The sequence below is a fragment of the Peromyscus leucopus genome, chromosome 9, assembly GCF_004664715.2.
Source record: "Peromyscus leucopus breed LL Stock chromosome 9, UCI_PerLeu_2.1, whole genome shotgun sequence".
NCBI lineage: Eukaryota > Metazoa > Chordata > Mammalia > Rodentia > Cricetidae > Peromyscus > Peromyscus leucopus.
In genome coordinates this window covers 31,336,438-31,353,943 of record NC_051070.1, presented here as the reverse complement: position 1 = coordinate 31,353,943, position 17,506 = coordinate 31,336,438, and positions in this window count along the sequence as shown.

The following is a 17,506-nucleotide window of genomic DNA, read 5'->3' as shown; positions in this document are numbered from 1 at the left end:
AATTGAAAAAAAGTAGTTCTGAAGGAATAGGCATTAGAACACCATGGAGAATGCCTAGGCAGCTTGATACATGTGTAGTATTTTTTTTTGTTTTTTCCCTCATTTGGAAAAATATGAACTGAGTCTAAAGATATAAGTAGCATTATATAAGTTGACTAAAAGTATGCTATAGAACTACAAAAGAAGGACAATAAGAAATTACCACATGCTATTAGGCTTTATTATAAGGCTTTATTATAACTTATAATAGGTTTCATAATAAATTAAACACTGAAGAAGAGTTGCTTGATGTGTGAATGGAAAAACACAAGTCTGAGTAGCTAAGAAATAAATTTTTATTTAACCAGTAAAACAGCAAGGAGGATCTTAACTTGAAAATTAAAATCAAACTTTTCTGAATACCTTTAGAAATGCTGAGGAGATTCTATTGGAAGAGAAACAAGAGACATGGGCTATTTTTACTAGTCATGAAGATTCTTTTAGATAGTCCTCAGGTGGGAGGGCATGGGAAGATTCCTAATAATGGCTATGTAGCTTCTATATTTTAGTTTCCTGAGATGTTAAATTGTGCTGGAATTTATTTTATCTTTAAAAATACTCAATATTCTTCTTGAAAGCTTTTGTTTCATACTGTGTTCTTTAGGGAACAAAGACAGTTATTTACAGAAGATAGAAACTTTGTAGAAATGTATCATGTTCCTTTTTTCTGGATTAACTGTTTATATAATCAGATTGGCTATTCATTGGAAGCAGGTTTGCAAATATTAGGAAAAGGCATTTTATTTGATAAGAAAGGATTAAAATATTAAGCTAAACTATTCATAGAGGTCATTGGATTTATCAGTGGGTTGTATTTGAGAAAAAATGTAATAAATATATTTATGTAATGTCACTTCCAAATTTATAATATAAGGTATAGAAATAGTACTTGTTTTTAAACATCCTTATTTTTCATTACTAGAGTTTAACAAAACTTCTTGATCATTTACTCACTATGGTTAACATAAATAGCATACAGGGTTTTAGACAGATGTGCTATCATAAATATCCAGATTATAAATATCAAAATTGTGCTTATAAGTATAGAAAAGATTTATTTTTATTTTAACTAATTATCACATTTATGGAATATATTACAGATAATTTTCAACTACAAAAATGGAGCAGCATGGATTAACCAAACTATAAATAATCTGGAGTTTTTGTTGGCAAAAACAGCATTTGAATTTTATGTCACTTAAGCAAAAACTCAAATTAGGTCATATTTTAATTGCAGATAGGAATGCTATATCAGAGGATCTCTGAGTTCAGAAGTATGTGAGTTTAGGGAGGAACAAAGATAGATTCTATAGGTAATCAACATGCTATAGTTCTCATAGTGTTTGATTTTATAAGAAACATTCATATTTTCTTAATTTCAATAACACTTTCTATTTTTAGAAACTATTAAATCTATTATAATAACATTTTAAGTACTAAATCACTAGTATGTAAAGTGGTTAATAACAGGGGTGTGTTGAGAGTGTTATTTATTTTTTCAGATAAAATTTCAATATTATAATTCTATAAGATATTGAATTTGTGGCTTTAACTAATAAAGTTTAAAGATAAAAACTCATAAATTATAGTCCATTCCACTGACAACAGTGATTATTTCTTAGTGAAGTTATATTCATTTCTCTTTGTTTATTGAAATAAAACTATCATATGGGCATTAATTTTTATAAAATATACAATTAATGGCATTGTGAGTTAATTGAAGAGAAGGCAGATGCACTTGATCTGTGTCTATGGAAGAAGCAAAAAATTTCATGTTAGAGTTTAGAGATATGTGACTATGTCATGCCTAATAGTTTCTGGATATATTTGGCCTCAGTTGGTAATACAAAATATTAGAGATCAGGGCCGGTTTCCAGAACATTTATTCTGAGTGTATCACTTGAAAATTCATTAAATGGACTATAAAAGCTTCGTCGACAGTAGTAACCATTCGTGTTAGCACACACAAATGATAAAGAATTAAATTAATATAAGAGGAGATGCTCTCCAAATCTAAATGGAACTTGAGAAGCTTGGTCAGGTTAATAGAATTTTAAGGGTATGTGAAAGGACTCTAGTCATTAAAGGAAATTAGAAATAGGATCAGCAGTGAGAAGCAAAATGAGGTGACATAGATATTTATCCTTAGCTGTACACTGGCTCAACAGCCAAGTGACTTACCTGAGGGAAAGTGGATTCTAAATGCATTTGGCATTGAGATCAAGTGGAGCCCTCCGACCTGCACAGAAATGGGAGTACAGTTGGGGAATCAAGAGGAGTCACACATTTCTAGTAAACAGATATGCATTTCTATGCAATATTAAAAAAGTGTTAGTTAGAAGGCATTTTTTGTTCTTTAAAAAGCATGAAAATAATTATATTAAAACTTTTCTGAGTTACAGAATAGTAAATGTAGGTAAAGAAGAGATTAATATTTCCCAAGCTTTATATAAATTTAATGATGTTATACTAGCTATGGCCACATGAAAGTGTGTATTTGAAGTGCCCAAAATACAAAGCATTCTAAATATATATGCATTATTCCCTAGACTGGGTCAGCACATGGAGTATATAGCAGGCTGCTGAATTAATTATTCTTATTGATTCAAATTTATAGTTGTTATAGAAGCAATCCACAAACGTGAAAGTGACAGGCAGTTAAGATTTTTAGATGTTGTAATAAACAGTGAACTTAATTTGTCCCCTTTCCTATTTTTTGATCAGTCTCCTTTCACACCTTCTTTTTTCCTTCATTCATTATTTCTGAAGTCCAGTCAAAATTTAAGTCTAAAGTTTAGTGTAAAAAATACAAACCTTTCTACTTAGTTAAACAACTGAGTTTAATTCAAAGCACTAAGAATCTAATACATTCTTGAAAGGTCTGGAGATCTAACAGTCAAGAATTCATCATGTTGGATCTTCTGGGAAGGGAAAATAAAATAAATGTGGGGGATAGACTTGCAAGTGACAATGGAAACAGGAGGGATCTGGTTGGAAGGTATGGGGGCGGGATGGGGAGTACTGCCAGAAATGACTGGAGTTGGGGGAGGGGCATTCCAGGGACTATGTGGAAACCCAGTGAAATGGAAACTCCCGTGAATCTATGAGGGTGAGCCTAATGAACACTACTAGTAATGGGGGATACAAAGCCTTAAGTGGCCATGTTCTGTAACCAGGCAAGGCTTCCAGTGATAGTGTTGGGACATCAACCCAGACACACAAGCTTTTACCTACAGTTTGTCCTGTCTGCAAGATGTGCTGGTATAACTTTGGCAAAGAACTTGGGGGAGTGGCCAATGATTGGTGCAGCTTGAGGCCCATGCCATGAGAGGGAGCCCAAGCTTGACACTCTCTGTAATACCAGGAACCAGAGGGAGAACAGCTCAGAGACTTAGGATACAACCAAACGTGACTGGCAAAAAAGAAGAAAAAAAAAAAAAGCAACGAAATGATTCCTAATAATGATATTCTACTATACACATAGATTATTGGTGCCTAGCCCAATCATCCTCAGAGAAGTTTCATCCAGCAACTGATGCGAGCAGATGCAGAGACCCATAGCCAAACACTAGGTGAAGCTCAGGGAACCCAGCAGAAAGGGGAAAGGAAGGACCGTAGGAGCCAGAGGCATCGGGAACACCACAAGATCATGGACCATAGAATTAACTAAGCATGGCTCATAGGGCCTCACAGAAATTGAACCGACAATCAGACTACATCTGGCTGAGCTAGGTCTTCTGCATGTATGTTATGGTGGTATACCTTGGTGTCCTAACAGGATTCCTAACAGTGGGAATGGGGCAGGGGTGGGGGTTGTCTCTGACTTGTTTGTCTGTGCTTGGGACCCTTTTCTTCCAATTGGTTTGTGACACCCAGCCTTTACATGGTGATTTGTGCCTAGTCTTACTGTAACTTGTTATGCTGTGTTCAGTTGATATCCCTGAAAGGCCTGCTCTTTTCTAAAGGGAAAAGGAGAAATGGACCTGGAGGGAAGGAAAAATGGGGAGGAGGGACTGGGGAAGGTGGAGGGAGGAGAAACTGCAGTAGGAATGTAATATATGAAAGAATAAATAAAAATTAAAATAAATCATTATGCTAAATGTTATGTGAAATATGTCTCTCTAGCATGATTCTGGGATCCAAAAAGGTGCTGTTCATACAACTATGAAAGATTCTTGAATGCCCAGAAACCTGGAAACTAGCCAATGGAAAATGAATTGTAGTTATTAAGGCTTTCTTATGAGTCCTGATCTCCCTTCCACAAAGTCAGAGATGTTCCCCAAACACAAGTTATAGCTGGTGTCTGCCTTCTACACCTGATGTATTTTCAATAACATGACTTTCATTCAGATTTTGTCTCTAAGTTGGGGGTTATTTTTCAATTCCGAGTATTTTTAGAGTGAGGCCGGGTTTGAAGTTCGGCACAGCAAATCCAATCTTCACAGCACAATGTTATCCTGGTTTACGCGGACCTTCCCACGGTGGCCTCTTCCTTTCTTTTTGCGGCACTCCTTTCATCACCTCTATTATTTTATGTTCCTGTCCCTGGCCCGACCCTGCCAAGTCTCATCTATGTCATTTTGTGTGAGTACACTGGAAAAATTTGTTTTCATGACATATTTACTGCATCATTAACTGAACTTCTGTCACACTTTTCTATAATTTGGAACAAGATACAATGAAAATGTACAAAATTGTAATTTATGCACACATAATTACCAATTTTGTATGAGCTTAATCATAACTATTATATATTTCTTCTAGTATATTGTTTAAAATAAGTGTCAATTTATAAGTAAGTAAAATAAGTTCATATTTAAATCACATAATCATTGAATTTGCAGTGTAATCTAAGAGAGAATGTAACAAGATATTATTGAACTTTCTGATGGTATTGTGTTCCCCCAAATATTGTGCATCCTAATAAATTTATCTGGGGTCAGAGAACAGAAGAGCCACTAGATACAGAGGCTAGAAAATGGTGGCACTCACACCTTTAATCCTAGCCTTCTGGAGGCATGCATCTCTATGAGTTCAAGGCCACACTGGAAACAGCCAGACATGGTGACTCATGCCTTTAATGCCCCAAAGTGAGCCTTTAATCACAGGAAGTGAGGGCAGAAAGCAGAAAGGTATTTAAGGCATGAAGACCAGAACTAGAAGCTTTTGGCTAGTTAAGCTTTTAGGCTTTGAGCAGCACAGTTCAGCTGAGATTCATTCTGGATGAGGACACAGAGGTTTCCACTCTGATGAAACAAATCAGCTGAGGAATTTGCAAGGTGAGGTGGCTGTGGCTTGTTCTGCTTCTCTGATCTTCCAGTGTTCACCCCAATACCTGGCTTCAGGTTTGATTTTATTAATAAGACCTGTTAAGATTCGTGCTACAGAACTTTATAATTTCTCTAATCATTTTTCATCTTTGTTTACTAATTTTTATTATTTTTGTCATTAAATATTCAACGTACATCATAATGGCTTTCAAAAGACATTTTCTGGAAGATATATCGTGAAGTTTAATAGATTTATCTCCTATCCCTTCCCAATTTCTCTCTAATTTTACTATGCCCCTTCATTTTTACAGTACCCAATCTACTTCCATTGCATATATAAACTATTTTAAGATGTACGTAAGTTTAGAATGCATAAATGACAGAAAACACACCATTACTTTTTTTCTGGGTAAGACTTATTCAGCTAAATGAGGTCAACTTGCATTCATTTTTGTTCAAGAAACATAAATTCATTCTTCTTTATCAATGAATTCTTTATGCAAACATAAACTTTCCTTTATCTAATTGTCTGTTGGTAGAGGCTTTGATAGACTTTATGAATTGGCTATTGTGAATAGTGCTGTAACAATATAAATATATTTATACTAGGTCATGTAATAGTTCTATTTTTGAATTTTTGTCAAAAACTCCATAGTAATTTTCAGTATGACCACACTAGTTTACATTTCCACCAACAGTATAAAAGGGTTTTCTTTGTTTGCCCTACAACCTAACCATTTTTTGTTGTTGTGGATTTGACTTGGTAAAACTTTCTGCCTAAAGCAAAATGAAACTCAAAGTTATAATTTAAGTTCTTTGATGACTATGGATATTGATTGTCCATTTATAACTCCATCTTTTTTTTTCCAATTCCCATTTATTTTTGGCTCTTGGGGCAATGTCATCTTTTCAATATGAAAAAAAGCAGCCAAGTTCAACACAAAATAGAAACTCCATCTTTTATAACTGTGTTAATTTCATTAGACTATTGGGTTGCCTGTTTTTTCAACTTTCTAAATTATATATTTATTCTCTATAATAATTCTCTGTCAAATATATAGTTAGCAAAATATTTCTACAATTCTTTAAAAACCATTTGTTCACTCAATTGTTTTCTTTGTTATGCAGATGTGGTTTTTAAATCTCTTTTGATCCATTTTGTCCCTTCTTATTTGTATATGTTACAGTACTGGTATTTATCCAGAATGCTACTGCATATACCTTTGTCTTGAAGTATTTCCCCATGTTTTCCTGTAATAGTTTTAGAATATTAGATCTCAGGTAATCTGTTTTACTCATTTGAATTGATCATTGTACAGGATAAAAATAGGTGATCTTATTGTAATTTTCTACATTTGGATATGCAGTTTTCTTGCACCATTTGTCAAAGTGGCTCTATTTTCTCCAAGATATATTCTTGGTATCTTGTCAAAAATTGTATGGTGTATCTGCATGAGTGTATTTCTAGGCTATTCATCTACATGCCTGTTTTGTGCTAGTAGAATTCTGTTTCTGAGCTAATGTCTGTAATTCAAAATCAGGTGTGTTGATACCTTCCTTTGTTTTTGTTCAGGATTGCACAGGCCATTCTGTCTTTTGTGCTTTTACATAAATTGTTGAGTTTCCTGTTCTAAATCTGTGCAGAATGTCATTGGAATTCTGATGAGAATTGCATTAAATCTATAGAGCATTTTATTTAAAATAGGGATTTTCATAACATTATTTTTTTCTAATCCTTGAGTGTGATGGCATCTTTCCATCTTCCTCAATTTCATATTCAGTCTTTGAAAAATGTAATTGTAGATATTTTTTCACATTCTTGGTTAGCTTAATTCCAAAGTATTATTTTTGAAGTTGCTGTGATGGCAATGTTTTCCTGATTTCTCTCAGTATGAGTACTATCATCTGATAAGAAGGCTACTGATTTTGGCATTCCAAAAAATGCACTGAATGTGTATCCTATAAATAAGGAATGTATGTTTCACTCCTAAGGGTTACTGGTAGAATGTTAGGCTATCCCACGACTAGGATCATATTACCTGTAAATAGGGATGCTTTGACCTGTTTTCCATCTGGATAATTTCTCTTTCCATAGCTTGGACTATCTTTCCACAAGTGTCTGTGATATCAGCTTGAGTATGTTTGTTCTACTGCACTTCACTTCAGCTCAAAAGGTATATCCATGCAATTCTACAGTTCTTCTAATACTTTACTTTCATGAACTTAATGTTATGGACTTAATTTATGTCTTTTTTCAAAGAACATACTGTATTTTAAAATGGTTGTTAAAAGAGCAATATTGAGAAACTATTTACACTCTACAACAACATAGTCTATACTGCTAGTTATTCCAATGAACTTTTGTTTTCCCCAAACATACTTTAATGATATAGTTAGGCAATATCATCTTATTCTAGGATAAATTATTAGGCATTACTTCAAAAGAAAAAAAGATGAGACATATTCTAATTGTCTAATAAATTTTTTCTTACTTTTAAAATACAGCTTGGTTGAGTTATTTATGATTGTATTACTTACCCTTTTGCTATCTGGGTCTCCCTAATGAAAAATTTATTCATAAAACACATGCTTGATCAGAAAATATATGTCAGAATCTCTGCTATCCCTTTTAGATGTTTTTTCCCCTCTCTCTCTACATAAAGCACATCCTCTGATTAGAATCTGTGAAGCTCTGTGGTCCCTTAGTTCATGATGCTGGACCCAAGAGTCTGATCTTGTATTTACTGCGTAAACAACAACTTAATTAAGTGTTGCTCTAGAAATATCACTAGAGTTTTGTTTCTGGTATTGTACTCAGGCATGGATCACATTGTTTTGACACATGCATTGGGAGATTTGCTTTGTAGTTAGTCATGTTTGGGGAACACCACTAGTAAAAACAGAAGAAAACAATAATTCTATTGGTATGTCAAGGAAAAAAGCTCCCAAACCCAAATAAATGAGTGTGCACATACAACAAGGAGCAAAGATTTCTTTTGAGAATAGTTTATGTGAACCTATGTTGTTGAATGCTAGTTTTAGATGTGTTACAATTGTTCATGTTGTGGAATGTTTGTTTAATAATGCAAAGATGTGTTGCACTCTTTTACACTGCCTTTGTTTAACTCTGTAAAGGTCTGCCTTTATTTGGCCCATCTAAAACACCTGATTGATCTAATAAAGAGCCGCCAATACATTGGCAAGAGAAGAGAACTCTAGGTTTGAGAGAAGAAAGAGAGGAGGGAGGAGCCAGAAAAAGAGAAAGGGATGAAGATGCCAAGGGCCAGCCACCCAGCCACACAGCCTGCCATGGAGTAAGAACAGAAGAAAAATACATAGAAAAAAAAGGCAAAAAGCTATGAGGAGAGTCAGGCAGTGGTGGCACACACCTGTAATCCTAGCACTAAGGGAGGCAGAGCCAGGCTGATCTCTGTGAGTTTGAGAGGCCAGCCTGGTCTACAGAGCGAGATCCAGGACATGCACTAAAACTACACAAAGAAACATTGTCTCAAGAAAAAAAAAAACAAAACAAAAAACAAACAAACAAACAAATAAAACCAACCGAATGAACAAACAATCAAACAAAAAAGTTATGAGGAAAAATGTAGTTAAATTTAAATTAGAAAAGCTGGCAAGAAACAAGCCAACCTAAGGCCAGGCATTCATAAGTAAAAATAAGTCTCCATGTAATTATCTGGGAGCTGGGTGGTAGGGCCCCAAAAGAGGAAAAAACAACCTATAAATCTATATTTCTCCTATCCAATTTAATGTTTCAAAGATAAGTAAATTTTCACTCATTATTATCAAGATTCATACAATGTACTCTAAAATATTTCCCTTTTATATTTCTATATTTATCTTTGAAACAATGTATTTTATATTTCCAGATGAATATAATGTAAATTAGGCCTAATTTTTGATGATAAAACAATGTTTTAAACAGTGTTTTTGTTGTTGTTGAACATAAGAAGGGTTATGAACAAGTAGATAATGAATAAATGTATTTTCACACCTCTCTGAAAAGAGGTAAATACATTCTCCCTTCCTGTAATGCTTTGAAGCTTGAGAGACTTCAAGTATATTGGCCTCAAAACACTAAAATGTTTATCACTACTAGAGCTAACATCATACTGGACTTTTTAAAATTAATTAAATTGTGTAACAAAAATTCAAAACAAGTAATGAAAAACAAAGGAAGCTACTAACTGAAAAGGAAGAAGAAAGCTTTCCTAGAGCAGCTTTGATTAGAAACTCTATACCATAATTTTTTATAATGTGACTTGTGACCACGTGTGGATTGTGGAACTGAATATAGGGGGTATCATGACAAAGTTGGCAGTGGCAAAAAGTTCCTTTATGAGCATTCAACAACCAAAGTTTAATTCAAAAATCAAACACCATAATGAATTGAGGTGTTTCTGCTTGAGCTTACCTGTGGCGCACCATGTGACTTCACAATAGCCTTGGCTCCTGAACACACAGTGTGTGTACTTTGTAGTGTATATGTCTTTGCACCACTCAGTACTTGCAAAGGCTGCCTGAAACAACTTGGCTAGGATTACATCCAATTGTGTGTTTCTAGTTGTAGTGTTTTCATGCATATTATCAGTTTTCTGCTCTTAGAGAAACACTAGTTTTACTACAGAAAATAACTGAAGGCAATATTTTCTTAACTCCAGTCATTAGTACATAAAAGTATCAATTTTCTGTGTATGTGGCCTGTACTGCATTAGAAGGTTTGGTTCTAAAATTTGTCGTTTGAGTTCCTAATTAGTACTTCATATAAATATCATTGTATTAGTTTTAGTTTATGTTTAAGAGAGAATTTCTAACAAATTTTAGAATGAACTTAAATATATTATACACTATATATGTTCGTATGAAATAGTCTCAAGATTGACAACTAGAATTCCAAATATCGTAGATGGGGAGATGGTGAGTCAGTGGTTAAATCACTTGATGGACATATGTACAAACCAGACAGATCTCCATAACCAACTTACATGCCAGTAGTGGGCATGGAAAACCACTGGTAATTTCAGTATTTAGAAAATAAAGACAGAACAAGCTAAACAACCCTAATAGCCTTACCAGTGAACTGTGGGTTCAAGTGTGAGGATGTGCCTCAATGAATTAAGTAGAAAACAATCAAGGAAGATTACAGACATTAGCTTTGTGTCCCTACATATATGACCGCACATGTACATATCTACCCAAACATACAAATACAACTATATACATATGCATACCCATAAACTCATACACAAATGAAGAAAAATCAAGATAACATTTAATTCTGAAAACATTTAAGGTGTCGATAACCTTCAGTATCAAATATTCATCCAGGATTTAAATCTTCATGTCAAAATACATAAGGACATTCTTTTTATTAGTATATGTGCTGTCTGGTTTTATGTTACCTTGACATAAGCTAAAGTCATCAGAAAGGAAGGAGTCTCAATTGAGAAAATGCCCGCATAAGATGCAGTACAAGGCATTTTCTTAATTAGTGATCAATCACCCATTGTGAGTCCTGCCTACCCTGGCAGGTAGTCCTGGGTTCTATAAGAAAGCAGGCTGAAAAAGCCAGTAAGCAGCTCTCCTCCGTGGCCTCTGCATCAGCTCCTGCCTCCAGGTTCCTGCCCTGTTTGAGTTCTTGATCTGACTTCCTTTGGTGATGAAAAACAATGTGGATGTATAAGCTGAATAAACCCTTTCCTCCCCAACTTACTTTTTGGTCTTGGTGTTTTTTTTGTTTGTTTGTTTGTTTTTGTTTTTTCCAGTAATGTAAACTCTGACAAAAACAGTATATAAGCTTGCATGTTTTTAACAAATGCTAAAATTATATGTACACCAAAGAATTGCTTTTGAACAAATTTCTTTATGGTTTCTTATTGGTAAATGCTGAATTTGTAGAGTGATTTTATAAACCTCAATACAGGTACCCAGGACTGTACAAAATTATTTCATCAAAAAAATTTACTGAGAGGAAAAAAGCATAAAAAGCCTTGTTCTGTAATAATTTTCTAAATGACTTGTTAAGGAAAATGACAAAGAGGGAACATAGTGTTTTGGTTCTAAAAGGTAAACAATGAAAAGTAATTATTGGGCTGGAGAGATGATTTAGTGTTTAATAGTACTTGCTATACAATGAGCTCAGGCCCTAGTATCCATGTAGCAAATAAGGAACATGAATTGATCTCATGTGCTTCTGTGACCCCAGAGCTGTTGTAGAGTAAGGGCGTGTAGAGGTAGAAAGATCGCTGGGGGAATTCTTGTTGTCAGTCAAGCCCAAACACTATAGCTCCAAGCTCAGAGAAGGACCATGGTTCAAAGGAATAACAAAGATATTGGTAAGGAACAGCATGCAGCACCTTCTACGGAACTCCAGGTGTCTAGAGGCTGTCACACATGCAAACACACGTGTATAACCAACCCCTCCTACACAAAATTCTAATAATTTTCAAAATCTTCTATACTCCAAAAGAATCATTTTAGGGAATAAGTAGCCCATAAAAAAGGAGAAAAAGACTTACCAGGTATACATATGATGAAGAATCAATACCTATTATATACAAAGAATTCAAAAATCAAAACATGAAATGACTCAATTAAAAATGGATCTGTGTTTTCTTTCACCTAGAACTCTCAGATAATGAAATACAAATCGAACAGCCAAGAAAAGGTGCAATGATGTTGCAGGTAGTGAGTAGGTCCATTGACTTTCTATTGGACTTGGGAACTACTAACTGACTCTGTTTCAACCTCTTCCTGTGTTCCACAGTTCCCTCTCAAATTCCTGTCATGAGGGTGGATGGGAAACCATCCTTCCCATTTAAAAGAAACCTGGTACTGTCTACATAGCTTGAAAAGATGTAAATGTGTTCAACATCATTAACCAACATGGAAATGGAAATAAAAACTGTTTTAAGATTGCAACTCAATCCAAATCGTTTGATTGTTTGCTTTTTTCTTTCTTCTTCTTCTTCTTCTTCTTCTTCTTCTTCTTCTTCTTCTTCTTCTTCTTCTTCTTCTTCTTCTTCTTCTTCTTCTTTTTTTTTGTTTTTTGAGACAAGGTTTCTCTGTGTAGCTCTGTCTGTCCTGGAACTCACTTTGTAGACCAAGCTGGTCTTGAACTAGGAGAGCTGCCTGCTTCTGCTTCCAGAGTGCTAGGATTAAAGTTATGCATCACTGCCTAGCATTTAATCCAAAACTTAATGGCTATCATTAACACATGAAATAACAGTAAATGTATGTAGGACATGGGGGATACTTATTCACCATTGATTGGAGGGCAAACTGGTTCAATCAATATGAAAAATCAATGTGGAAATTCAAATAACAAAATAAAAGTGAAAGCAAAAACAAACAAAAAACTAGAAATAAAACTACCATATGAATCAGCTAATCCATTCATGGAAATATACCTAAATGACTTAATATTATATAACAGAAATTCAAACAATCCATGCTTATGTCTGCTCTATTCACAATAGCTAGGAAATAGACTCAATCTGTATGTGTAACAGTTAATTTTACAATGGCTTTATGGAAGAACAATAAGGGGGTATGTTTATCTGGCCTACATGGAGATCTAATATCTCAAGCTACTCAAAACATATTAGAATTAAACCAACTGATCCTGTCAATCACCTTGCTCTGAGATAAAACCTCAGGAGAGCCGATTCTCCTTAAACTAACATACAGAGATGGAAAAAATAATTATCCCTTTAATGAGACAATGTGATTGTCTTTACCAGGATGTCCATCTTTGCTGTAATTGCTGATGGAGGTGCAGCAAATGGCTACTTAAGGCTCCCTGCTTTCTTTAATTAATTAGAATAGCATAACAATTTTTAAAATCTCTTTTTCATTCATTCAGATATCTGCTAAAGCCCAGGCATGCTTTCCAGGGTGCTTTGGCTTTCTCCCCTTTTTGTATGAAGTTATGTTCTGATATCTATCAGGGGATTTCTTTCAGACAACATGATATCCTCTCTTTCTCATCTCCATGTTCTACCTCCAACAAACTGCCAAGATGTATAGCATGTATGTTCTGTGTTTTTTTTTCCTTTTAAATTGTAATTAAATGATTCTTGAGCACCCTTCTAAGTCAGTTTTTTCATTCTTTTATTAATGAGGCTAAGAACACTGAAAAAGGAACTCGATTTCCCTAGAAATTTGCATACTTGATATGCAGGTATATTTCCCCAAATTGATAACAGATGTATTAATTTATGATAAGAGATGTATAACTGATGAATAGATTATAAAAATTTTGATACACAATTGAAACTTACTCATCTGTAAAGAAAAATGAAATTGAGAAATGTACAAGTAAAAGGATATAATTGGCAAAAGCATGCTGATTTAGATAACCGGCACAGGAAAAAAACAAATGCCACATATCTTAATCTCCCCCATATGTTAATCCCAGCTTTAATTCTCTAATTTTGTGTTTTCAACCTAGAGTTTTTGCAGAATCCAGGACACTATAAAGAGGCCACTGTAAGGAGGGCAGATTAAGGGGAGGGTATTAGAATGCATATAATATGAAATTAGAGAGTAAGAATGGTGGGGCCTGGAAAGGATAAACACAGAGATGCTTCAGGGAGAAGGGACATGAGAGCCTGGGAAGAGAGACAATTAAAATGAATAGGTTATGAAAAACAAATGAACAAAAATAGTTCAGAAATTTACAAATTTGTAATAAAATAAGAAGTGTATTTTTTTTTCTTAGAATTTGCAGTAAAAAAAGATACCAAGCATGTCTGGAAAACTGTTTGTAGGAGCTATAAATTATATAAAAAAAACTCTAGTGACCTATTTGAGATAACCCCCATGCCTGTCAAACCTGCATATTATAGTACCTACTGGGATGGCTAATCTTGGTTGTTGAATATATCTGAAATGAACTACAATACAGAACTGGAAGGCACACTTGTGATCCAGGTCTTGATGCAGGAATACACAGGCTTTTGATCTGGATCTTGGGGATGAAGACAAAAACCTTTAATCCAGATCTGGAGGTGTGAGGGCTTATCTGTGCCATACTTTCTGCTGGAAGCCTAGATAATGACAATGGGAAAAGGAAGGGTTCCTTCTTTTCTTGCCTGCTTGCCATTGCCTTGCATCCAAATCCATTTCTTCATTGGAGCCTACTTCTTTGGGATTCCAGCACATACAAAAGACCAGCTGAGATAAGCAGTCCCATGGGTCTGAGCAACTATAGTGTTTGACTTTCCATTCACAGTTGCCATTGTTGTATTAGTTGGACTGCAGCATGTAAGTCATTCCAATAAATACATACATATATATATATATATATATATATATATATATATATATATTATATATATATTCACTTATGAAGTGATTCTCCTCTCTCTCATATCTCTCTTTCCAGAAAGACAGACAGACAGACAGACAGATAGATAGATAGATAGATAGATAGCTGAGACAGAGACAAAGAAAGGAGATTCACTCCATAAGCTCTGTGACTCTAGAGAACCCTTACTAACATACCTACCTAACAGATAAAATGTGTTCTCTTGTGGCACTCTAGTTCTCTAGTTTTAGGGGTAACCTACTCTATGTGAAAATTTTCTGTCTGACTGCCTGTTTCCAAATAACTGGTAGCTGCTTCCCAAATAACTGATTACACAATTATTTATATAATATAAATAATTATAATTACTTATAATTTATAATATAAATTATATTTTATAATATAAATTATAATAATTAATATAATACATATAACTTATAATTATAAATTATAATTTATATGCTTCCACTAGACTGGAAACTGCCTTGGCTGAGTCTGCCAGGCTGGGCTGACTCCCCAGGGGAGACCTTGCCTTGGAGGAGGTGGGAGTGGGAAGTGGATTGGGGGAGAGGGCTTGGGGGGATGGGAGGAGGGAAGATGGGGGAATCTATGGCTGATATGTAAAATTAAGTTAATTTAAAATAAAAATAAAAATAAAAAAATATAATTTATAATATAAATTATAAATGTTAGGCCAACAGCCAAGGCTTGTTACTACCTAACTGTTACATTTAAATTAACTTGTATTTTTTATCTATGCTTGGCCACCATGACTCATAACTTGATACCCCATTTTATCCATGTCCTGCTTTTCAACAGCTGATTGACATCTCTCCTGACTTTGCCCTTCTTTTTTTTTTTTTTATCATTGTCCTATTTGGGTTGTCTTGCCTACAATTCCTGCCTGGCTACCTGCCAATCAGGTTTTTATTAAACTAATCCAAGTGCCAAATCATCACAGTGTACAAAAGGATTATTCCACAGCAACCTACAACTCTCTGTTGGAGTTTAAGCTTTGTCCACAGGACAGATTTCACATTTTGTAATGTAAGCCCAGTCAAAGATTCATGGCAGATTAGGTCATAGACCCTAAGCAAGAACTAAATGCTGTTGTTTAGCTAAATCAATGTAGTGTCAAACAGTCTTCTAAGTATTTATTGTATATTTAAAGAGAATTGCTACTCTAAACCTTAACCATAGAAGCATCTCTTTCTAGTAAACAGTAGTGAATGATCACTTGGGGCTAAACAAGTTCTTGAGAATGAGTGATGGTTGATTTCTCAATCCTAAGTAAGATATTTGTAACATTGCCTCTAACATTTTAAAAGCATAAGAGAGATGGGAACAGAAAGAATGTAAGAAGCAGAAGTTGTGGAACAATGCTGTCTTTGAGACAGGCACTGCCATCACAATCAGGAACACACACACAAGTGCAACTGGACTTGAATGGGTCTGTCAAAGAATTGACTGGGCAGCAGCAATGCATTTTGGGGGCTTAGCCTCTTGGGTCTAGTCCTCATTCCTACACCATTTGCTACTGGAGATTCAGGTTTAGAGAAACAGAGTCTTTCTTTGCCTTCAGTTGTGTGCACACGGTTGACTCTATCAGGCTTCAAAGGATGGTCTCAATCCAATGGTCACAGAGATGGCCCTGGTTAAAGCAAGAAAGTCACAAAACAAAACTGAAAGTCTTAAATCTAGAGAAAGCATGATGCCACTGAGGCAGTTACACACAAGGATCAGAGGCAAATGAGAGACGGAAGGAACAGGGAATAACAGAAGCACATTGTGTGTGTCTAAAAAATTGTATGAGAACTAACTCTTTTTTTTAAAAAAGTATACCTACAAAGTCTGGGCTGTCTAAAAAAATTAAAAAGCTCTTACTATTTAAACTTTCTATACTGGTTCCCTAGGAAAAGATCACTGAAACACAGAAAGACATTTCCATTATAAAATACCTTGTATCAATGACAAAATGTTTTATTAGCTCTGCAGGAAGCTAAATAATCTTTAAAAATCAAAATTATAAACCAATCTCATGACAGTTTAACTAATGTTATTTTATTAATATTAATAGATTATTAATATTAATTTGTCTTAATGATGAATAAAGTAAACTATTTAATTCTTAAAATGGCATGTAAAACAATCTGCTAGTCTATGAATTAAAATGCCAAGAGTTAAATGATCAAATTGATCTAGACAAAAAATTGGAGTAAGATTATAACACATAAAAAATAAAGACCTAACCAAATCAATTATGAAATAAATCTCTTATTTCTTAATGTAAAAAAGACATAAAAAGGCAAGTCATAGAAATATAGTCAGATTAGCATTAACTGGAGAATCCATGATATTGAGTTACAAAATAAACCCAAAATTGTAAAGATTGAAATATGGGAATGTTTATAGTTTTTGTTATCAGAAGAGCTTCAAACAAAGAAAATTCATTTCTCTCTGGATAGAAAGGATTAAATCTTCTTCTAAAGGTGGGGCTTCTTTACACCTGTTTCATTCATTGGTCAAAACAAGCAACTATGCCATCTTGTACATAGTTAAGCCAGTTATTGGTAAATAGAACAATGTTTAGAAACTATTCTGAGACAGATTATGACTTACTAATCTTTTTCAAATATATGTGGTTATATGCTAAGCTTTGTTGGATGAAATGTGTTAAGGAAGAATGTTGATTTCATAATAATCCTTTCTTCTTTCTTTGGGAGCTGCTTAAGTGACTGATTGACTTGTCAGAGAGGCTCCTCTCTTAGCAGAAGTAGCTAGCCACTCAGAATATGAACTGGGATAGGAAGAAGGCCAGACTACAAACACTTTGTAGTTCCAGAACCAGAGGCATTCTGCTGTGACTGAG